The following is an 8,129-nucleotide window of genomic DNA, read 5'->3' as shown; positions in this document are numbered from 1 at the left end:
GTTAAAATCGTTAATGAATGGTTTGCAGCACAATATACTGTAAGTATAGTCCCATTCAAAACGCTATTTATTGTGTCAATTAGTTGATACATAGTTTTAGCAGAACAGATTTAAGAACTGTTTAAGAGTTCTGATAGGTAATTTGAAAAAGTTATTCACAAGCACATGATTTTTGTTCCGAAGGTCAGAAGTTCAGATCTAATGATTTCTAAACTCACCTCCAACGAGAAAAATGTCGAAGTTACCGTCCCCCAATGAAAGAAAAAATAAAAGATGGAGCCGTTAATAATCCCCAACTATTTATGAAATTTTTTTCGTTAAAGTTGGTTTAGCTTGCACACATCTCGACTAATTTCACGGGACGACCGCCTAACTGTAACCACCCAATTGTTCTCTTGTTGTTCTGCATTTTGGTTATGCAGTGTGGACATTGATTTCTCCAGTGGTGAGACAGGCAAAGGTCAGGGATCATGAAGAACAAACTGTGCAGGAAGCAAATGATTCATCAATTGCTTGACTTTGAATTTTGGAAGATTTTCTTTCCGTATTCTCATTCATCTCCATCCCATTTTTTCCCCTTTTATAAAAAAAAAAAATTATTTCCTGTCATTGTTATTCTTTTAAGATGAGAAATGGAAAAAGTGTCACAAGATTCAACAGATCCCTTTACTGTGTTGAACTAGAGAAACCCATGTTTTGAAGTAACTAATTAATAATTATGTAAGGCCTGCCATTTTTAATGTTTAATATTTTTTTTTTAATAACAAAACCAAATTAATAAAGGTCACAAATAGAGTATATTTTAATAGTCAGGTAAATATAACTCAATTGATTAAGAAAACTTCCATAAAGATTAGAGGTTCGAGACAAACTTTTAAACAATCATCCTTCGATTTGTTTGAAAACTTTTTAGTGTTTTTAGGTGACTATCTAAAATATAAATCTGAAAGAACATATTTAATAAAAAACAAAGTTGTAATAATAATACATATTTGGTAACGATTTGGAAATTGAATCTCAATTTAAAAAAGTTCAAGGTATATTTAATAATATATTTGTAAATTAATGGTAATCACCAATTAAATATTAGTGAAATCTAAAATATTAACATCCTTCTATATATAATTATTATTTTACAATATTATATAATTATAATTTATAAATATTATTAGTTTATAACATGAAATAAAATAGTTTTTATTAACATGAAATAGTATCCTGCTCAAAGAAAAAAAAGTATTATTCAATATTTCATAAAATTTTAAATTACAAAGAAAGTAAGTTTTTTTTTTTTTTTTTTTTTTTACTTCTACAAAGAAAATAAGTTGATATTCTCGACATTAAAGAAAATTAAAGTGGAACAAGTTAAATATATCATTAGTAGTTCACTAGTCCGAAGGGACTAAAGTAAAGTGAGGGAATGAATTCAAATCCCATGATGACAATCTACCTTAAAAATTAATTTCTATGCATTTTTTGACACAAAATGTTGTAAGGTCGGATGAAACTCTGACTCGCGGATATTAAATATATATATCACTGAAAATTCAACTACCAAATTATATGATAAAATTTATATCTTACTAGATGTATTTGGTTTGGTTATACCCTCCACACTGCACAACAAAACAACTATTTTCACACAGTGTAGTCTACCTACTCAACTATGAAACTTCTGAAAATAATGGCCAGAGCTAATTCCTTGAGTGGACCTGCTATTATGGCTCCAATTAGTGACAAGAAAATCTAGTCAATTTGATCTGATGGAAGAAAGCATGCATTTCATCAAGAACAGAATCAACAACACTCACCATTTTTTTGGTGGTTCATACCCACTCCAAAATCCAAAGTGATCTAATATTTTCAGCACTGTATAAAGAGTAGAGTTCATACCCATTGCATATCACCACAAGAATTACAATCCTCTAGAGTTCTACAGCAAGAGAAGTTCTTCATCCTACTTTGCAACATGTCAGGCAACCGTCTTTTCCCGTCTTCCTGCAGGAATGGCAATCTTCGTGGTGCATTTTATGGCGTCTAAGTCTGCAGCTGTCACTGCCAATGCTGGGGGCATGAGCCGATCCTTGAATTTTACATGCACGACATTCTCGGCGGTGGCAGCCCAACCGCCAGGCCGATTACTGGCCTGCTGGGGAACATATACACTGGTCAAGTACCCTTTGCAACACCTATAGGTTTCCTCCCCCAGACGGTGGTGTAGCAATTCCAAATGCCAATGGTGCTCTCCCTACTGTTAATGGCAATCAATGGGATCCCTCTAGGACTGGCTTGTCTGGCACCGCTTTTGCTGGAAATCCCAACTTACAAAATGCCCCTCAGACCCAACTGGGACCTGATGGGTTGGGACTAGGCTTTGGAACAATTACTGTCATTGATGACATCTTGACCACCGCCCCGGAGTTGGGCTCACAATCGATTGGCAAGGCACAAGGGGTGTATGTAGCTAGTTCAGCTGATGGGACTATGCAGATGATGGCATTTACAGCCATGGTTGAAGGAGGAGAATATGGTGACAAGCCTCAACTTCTACGGAGTATACAGGATCGGTAGCCCCTCATCACATTTGTCAGTGACTGGAGGAACTGGCAAGTTCAAGCACGCACGTGGCATTGCAGAGGTGCGGTCACTCATTCCTCCGGGGCCAGCACGTCACAGATGGAGCAGAGACATTGCTGAGGATCGCTGTACATCTAAGCTACTGAAAACCAGTATGGTGAACAAAGAACAATGCAATATATGTGTGGTGATAAATGCAATCATGGTTTGTAACGTCTATGAAATGTAACCGAGTTTTATAGTTTATATATTTCTCTGTTGTAAATCTGTTGTGCTCATACCAAGAGTGAACTATGTTGGATTTGATGATAAAATTTAAAAGGGAATTCACTCCACTCGTCCAATGTGATTAATGAGACGGCCTCATGATATACAAAAACATACAAGGTCATAAACACAGTAAAAAGAAGATATCAAGAGAAGGAAACAAAATAACAGGTTAACAAGAGCTATAAACTTCATCGAAAAGTATAAAATACGAATGAACAAACAAATGAAGTTTAGGCTAGCCACCTTTTCAACATTATTACAGTAAAGCACTGTACAAACTCAAGAAGGTTTAAAAGTAGTTATTGAACATACCATACATAAAACGCCTCCAAAATTTAACACAAGCTGGTGATCTTACTTGCGAGATTATAGCTGCTTCGTCGAGCTCATGTAGTGAATCAATCAAATGAGTTCGTAGAGAGGCAGGGCCCTTTGCCAAATCCATTCCCATCTCGCCTGCAATTCCAAATATTGACAATGCTGAAGCTGTTGCTTCCAAAGCATGAAGTTGATCAACGGCAAGGAAGGCAGCAATAAGGGCTGTTACAGAACATCCTGTTGCCGTAATCTTTTGCATCATGGCCACTCCATTATGAGCGCCAATAACTTGTTCCCCGTCTGTAACTATGTCCACGGCTCCCGATACTGCTACTATGGCTCCACTGGTTTGAGCTAATGATTTAGCAGCTTCTACAGCATCCATTGACTGATGGCAGCTGTCTACGCCCTTAAAATTGTAATAAAGTTTAGGCTAAGTAATAGTAACGATGAACTTCTACACAGCTAAGGTTCTACATTATTGAACTGATTTGTCACTTAGATTCTCGATTTCATGAAGGATTAGGGCTACGATACCCCAATTATGAAAGGGGACCCTGTTTTTTACTTCCATTGTAACTCGAGCATATATCTTGAATTCATCCATTGGGATTCCCAAGCTCAACTTTTCGTAAGATAAAGTTCAGACACTCTTAGCATATTAAAACGAAAACTATATCTTACACCCATAGAACAAACAAACCCTAAGATTGAACTTCTAGCTTCCAACTTTGCATGAAGAAGTTCGAAAGAAAGAAGAGGAAGCAATCGTTCATAATGATATCATTTGCAGTATAAAATTGCATCTTACCATACTTGGCTCAGTAGAAGCTTTAGACAACGCGATTATTTCAGACCCATTCCCTCTAACAACGGTGGGCTTCAGATTCAAAAGCTCCAGACAAGCCATCAACCGGAACTTAGAAGCTCCGGCCGCCACCGGATCGAGAACCCAGGGCTTCCCGCCTTGGACGCCAGTTCAGCGGCGACCTTCATGGCTGGCAACCAGGCAGCGGAAAGCGTGCCGACATTAATACAGAGGGCATCGGCGTTGGAGTGAAGTCCGGCAACTCCTCGACTGAATGAAGCATGGCCGGCGATGCACCGGCGGAGAGGAGAGTATTGGCCATCAAATCCATTGAAACGAAGTTCGTGATGCATTGGATGAGCGGCGAACGGCTTCGCACGGCGGCGAGTGTCGCCCACGCTCTTGCTCCCCACCGCCGTCGCTGCGCTTCGTCTTCGTTTTCCTTCGAATTCATCGCCCGTAGATTCTCCTCTCTCCTCGTCTTGAATTGGATTTTGTCGCCTTCGTTTCAATTTCAATATATTTTTTTTCAATAAATGAAAAATTCATGGATATTGATTGACTGTATGTAATTTTCATTCTTCTTTTTTTTCCCTTTTTTCAGAAACTAAAAATAATTTGGCGATCACTTCAATTCAAGCAACTATTGTCCAATCTTGCAAAATAATTTTAAACAATATATAGAAAATGTTATAAATGTAAAAAAAAAAGAAAAATTATAAAGGGTTATTGTTGTAAAAAATCTATTAATATAAGATTAAATATAGACAAGCAGTATATGTTTTTTGTGTTTCAAAAAAAAAAAAACAGTATATGTTTTTGTAATAAAAAATCTCCTTTCATTCCTAATTTTAAAACTTGTTTAATTATTATTTATATGAATCAGGGCTTGTTTTATTTTTATTCATTCTATTTTTTTTTTTTTTGCATTGGTTTAATTTTTATCGTATTTTTTTTTAACTCTACGTACATTCATATATCGATTCAATTCACGCTACATTATATTACCATTTTCAAATGATTCAATATTCACTCCCTTTAACTTTTTTTTTCTTTTTTTTTTTAACAAAAGATTAACTAAGCATAAATAAAATTTCAAACCAAATTGATTAAAAAACGTGTTATTTATTTAAAATGGAACCCAATTATTTACATTTTTTTAAAATTTTTTTGGGAAAGATGAAATCAAAAGAAAGAACAATGGGCGTCACTACATCAGCATCACCAAAGCGATAGCTTAAGTTGCAGAGCACAACTCCAGTTTCCCTCGCCCAAAAAATATGCAGACCTCGCCGGCGCCGCCGCTCTTCTCCTCCGCCCCATCCCCCGCCGCACTCAAGACTCCAAACCACTCTCTCCATAATCTTAGCCACCGCCCTCTTTTCCCTCATCTTCTTCCTCTCCATTTCCTCCTCTGGGGTACCACTCTCCTTTCTCCTCCGCCCACCCGCCCCGCCCCGAACCCGACCCGTTTCTCTTCCCGACCCGCCAGACCCACCGGACCCTCTTCCATAGCAGCAATGCTTCCTCCGATCCCACACCCCCTTCCATTGCCTATCTAATTTCCGGATCCAGTGGGTATTCGAATCGGATTCGTCGCCTTCTCCTCGCCGTCTACCACCCCAGAAATCACTACCTTCTCCACCTCGATCTCTCCGCTCCCCAATCGGAGCGCGACGCTCTCGCCCTCGCCGTCGAATCCAATCCCATTTTCAGAGCTGCCCAGAATGTTGATGTCGTTGGTAGGGCTGATTTTGTGTATCTCAAGGGCTCCTCCGCGATTTCTTCCACGCTTCACGGCGCTTCCCTGCTCCTCCGGTTGTCATCGAATTGGGATTGGTTTATACGTCTCACCGCCGATGATTACCCACTTGTCAGACAAGACGGTATGGTTTCTTGAAAATTACATTTGGGATTGAAGATTTTTCGAGAATTTTGTTGATGGGTGGTCTTCTTTGGGTTTCTCAGATCTTCTTCACATCCTATCATTTCTGCCCAAGGATATGAACTTCGTAACACATTCAAGTTACATTGGCTGGAGAGAGTAAGATAATCTCTATTTCTCAGATTCAATGCTTTTCAAGTTCCAACTTCTTGTTCTGGGTTTCGTACAACTTTTTCTGAACTGCCAACTCTTGTTGTTGTTATGCTGTCGAAAGGGCTAGGAAATTGAAGCCAATTATCGTTGATCCAGGGCTTTATCTTTCTGAGAAAACTGCCATGTTCTATGCTACCCAAAAGAGGGAATTGCCTAATGCCTTTCAATTGTTTACAGGTAGGCTTTTTTTAGTACTTCCCATTTGACTGCTGCTTAAATCTTCAGATCATAATTATCTGTGAAACTTCAATTGCTTGTGGATAATGGGGTCTAACTTGGGATGTTGCAAATTTGGTCATGAAGTAAAGGTATCGTTAAGAGAAAAGTTTCAGAAGATGGGGATTTTGGGTCCACTCCAAGAAGGCTATAAAATCCATTCGTATTGTTAATTCTAGATTTTCTCTCAACAACACTTTCTTAGACTACATATCTGCATTTCTAGCTTTGCTTAATGGTGGTGGCTCTGATGTGAAGCTGTCTATCTGTAGTTTTAGTTCTGTTCTTCTTCTTCTTCTCTTTCTCTCCTCTCCCTCTCTCTGTTTTTTCTTTTCAAGCGTCAAATGGCAATTGGAGAGCATTTTTGTAGTTCCTTCGACTTAAAAATGGTGATTCCCTAGACTTGGAAATGGCCTCCTTGTGTGATGCTCTTTCCACTTTGATGCAGTGTTTTAATATCTCATGGTATTGTCTGTCTTTTCCATTAGAGAGGGAGAGAGGAGAGAGAGAGACGAACTTGTGGGAATTGTCCATCTTTTCATTTTATGTTATCCAAGACTGAGATATTGAATCCAACATTAATGTTGATAGTCAGTTATGCATATTGGTTTAAACTCTAATGTTCCCTCAAACTAAGCCCTTTTCTCTTGTGATCTTGATCGTAATCAAGTAAACAATTATCTGTACTGACACTGGAGATCTTCCCCCACTGTTCTCTTCTTCAGGTTCTTCTCTTTCAATTCTGAGTCGACGTGTTGTCGAGTTCTGCATCTTGGGAACGGATAATTTTCCGAGGACTCTGTTGATGTACTTCGCAAATACGCAATCTAGCCACTTGAACTATTTTCCAACTGTCCTCTGTAATTCTCGTCAGTTCAACAAGACAGTACTGAACGATAATCTACTATATGCCACATTCGACAGCCCTCCTAAAGAACAGCCCCAGTTTCTTGGCCCCAATGATTTTGATCTCATGATTGAGAGCGGAGCAGCCTTCGCCACAAGATTTAAGTTGGACGATCCAGTGCTCGACAAGATCGATAATGAGATATTGCATCGTGGTCCTGGACGTACTGTGCCTGGAGGGTGGTGCTTGGGGGAACCTGGAAACGATACATGTATGGTATGGGGAGATGCAGATGTAATTAGACCAGGAATAGGAGCAAGAAGACTCGAAAAACGAATCGTTGGATTGCTTTCGAATGGTACATTTCGAACGAACAGGTGTGTAGTTGTTGAATAATTCTTTACAAATGAACATCCCAATAGTAAAAAAGAAAGGGGTGGGGATGCAATTTGTGGCAATTGGCTTAGCCATCTCGATTGATATTCTTTAGCCTTCAGAGAGTTTTAGGTCATCTAGTTGTTACCGTTGCATTTCAATCATATTACAAATGACATCTTATATATACCATAATGAATGTTAAAGTCACCCATTTAGGATATTAGATCATTTTCAAATTTTAGAGACATCTTATTATGGATGATTGTCTTGTAAAACTAGTTGAAGGGTTAAAAGAGGTTAATGCTGGAAAAAATAGTAAAAGATTTGATATAAAGGAAAAAAAAAATTGCTAGGTTCACACAAGTCCAAGTCTAGAGTTGCAAATTTTGAATCGGTGTATTCTGTATTTGTAATAATTTTGTAGAATTTATTAAGTCTAGAAATTAATAAATTTGTAACCTATTTGAGATAAATAATTGTTAATTTACCAATTTTGTCTTTGAATTTTTAAATCATGTTTGAACTTTTACAGTAGACATTCTTTTTTTAAACCAAGAGATCTATTAAATCCAAATTTAAAAGCTTAATATAGCACTTTTAAGAGTTCTTAAAGAACC

General features: G+C 38.0%; 3 pseudogenes across 2 annotated transcripts; 2 read left to right on the top strand and 1 right to left on the bottom strand.

Moving 5' to 3' along the window:
- Positions 1 to 1,929: 1,929 nt before the first annotated feature.
- LOC148207569 (dirigent protein 16 pseudogene) lies at positions 1,930 to 2,912 on the top strand (annotated as a pseudogene).
- Positions 2,913 to 3,077: 165 nt separating this feature from the next.
- On the bottom strand, positions 3,078 to 4,443 carry LOC148207568 (hydroxyethylthiazole kinase pseudogene; annotated as a pseudogene). The gene is made up of 3 exons (XR_015787811.1): positions 3,977 to 4,443; positions 3,206 to 3,574; positions 3,078 to 3,116 (listed from the first exon to the last, which is right to left on the bottom strand). The product of XR_015787811.1 is annotated as a hydroxyethylthiazole kinase pseudogene (transcript).
- A 66-nt stretch (positions 4,444 to 4,509) lies between these two features.
- Positions 4,510 to 7,719, top strand: LOC148207567 (beta-glucuronosyltransferase GlcAT14A-like; annotated as a pseudogene). Its single transcript, XR_015787810.1, has 5 exons — positions 4,510 to 4,537; positions 5,235 to 5,859; positions 5,942 to 6,017; positions 6,133 to 6,248; positions 7,013 to 7,719. The product of XR_015787810.1 is annotated as a beta-glucuronosyltransferase GlcAT14A-like (transcript).
- Positions 7,720 to 8,129: the final 410 nt, after the last annotated feature.

Source organism: Momordica charantia, unplaced genomic scaffold (genome assembly GCF_013281855.1).
Source record: "Momordica charantia cultivar OHB3-1 unplaced genomic scaffold, Mcharantia_2.0 BLBB01000136.1, whole genome shotgun sequence".
Taxonomy (NCBI): domain Eukaryota; kingdom Viridiplantae; phylum Streptophyta; class Magnoliopsida; order Cucurbitales; family Cucurbitaceae; genus Momordica; species Momordica charantia.
Note: the sequence above shows the minus strand (reverse complement) of the source record. Positions and strands in the feature narration are given on the sequence as shown.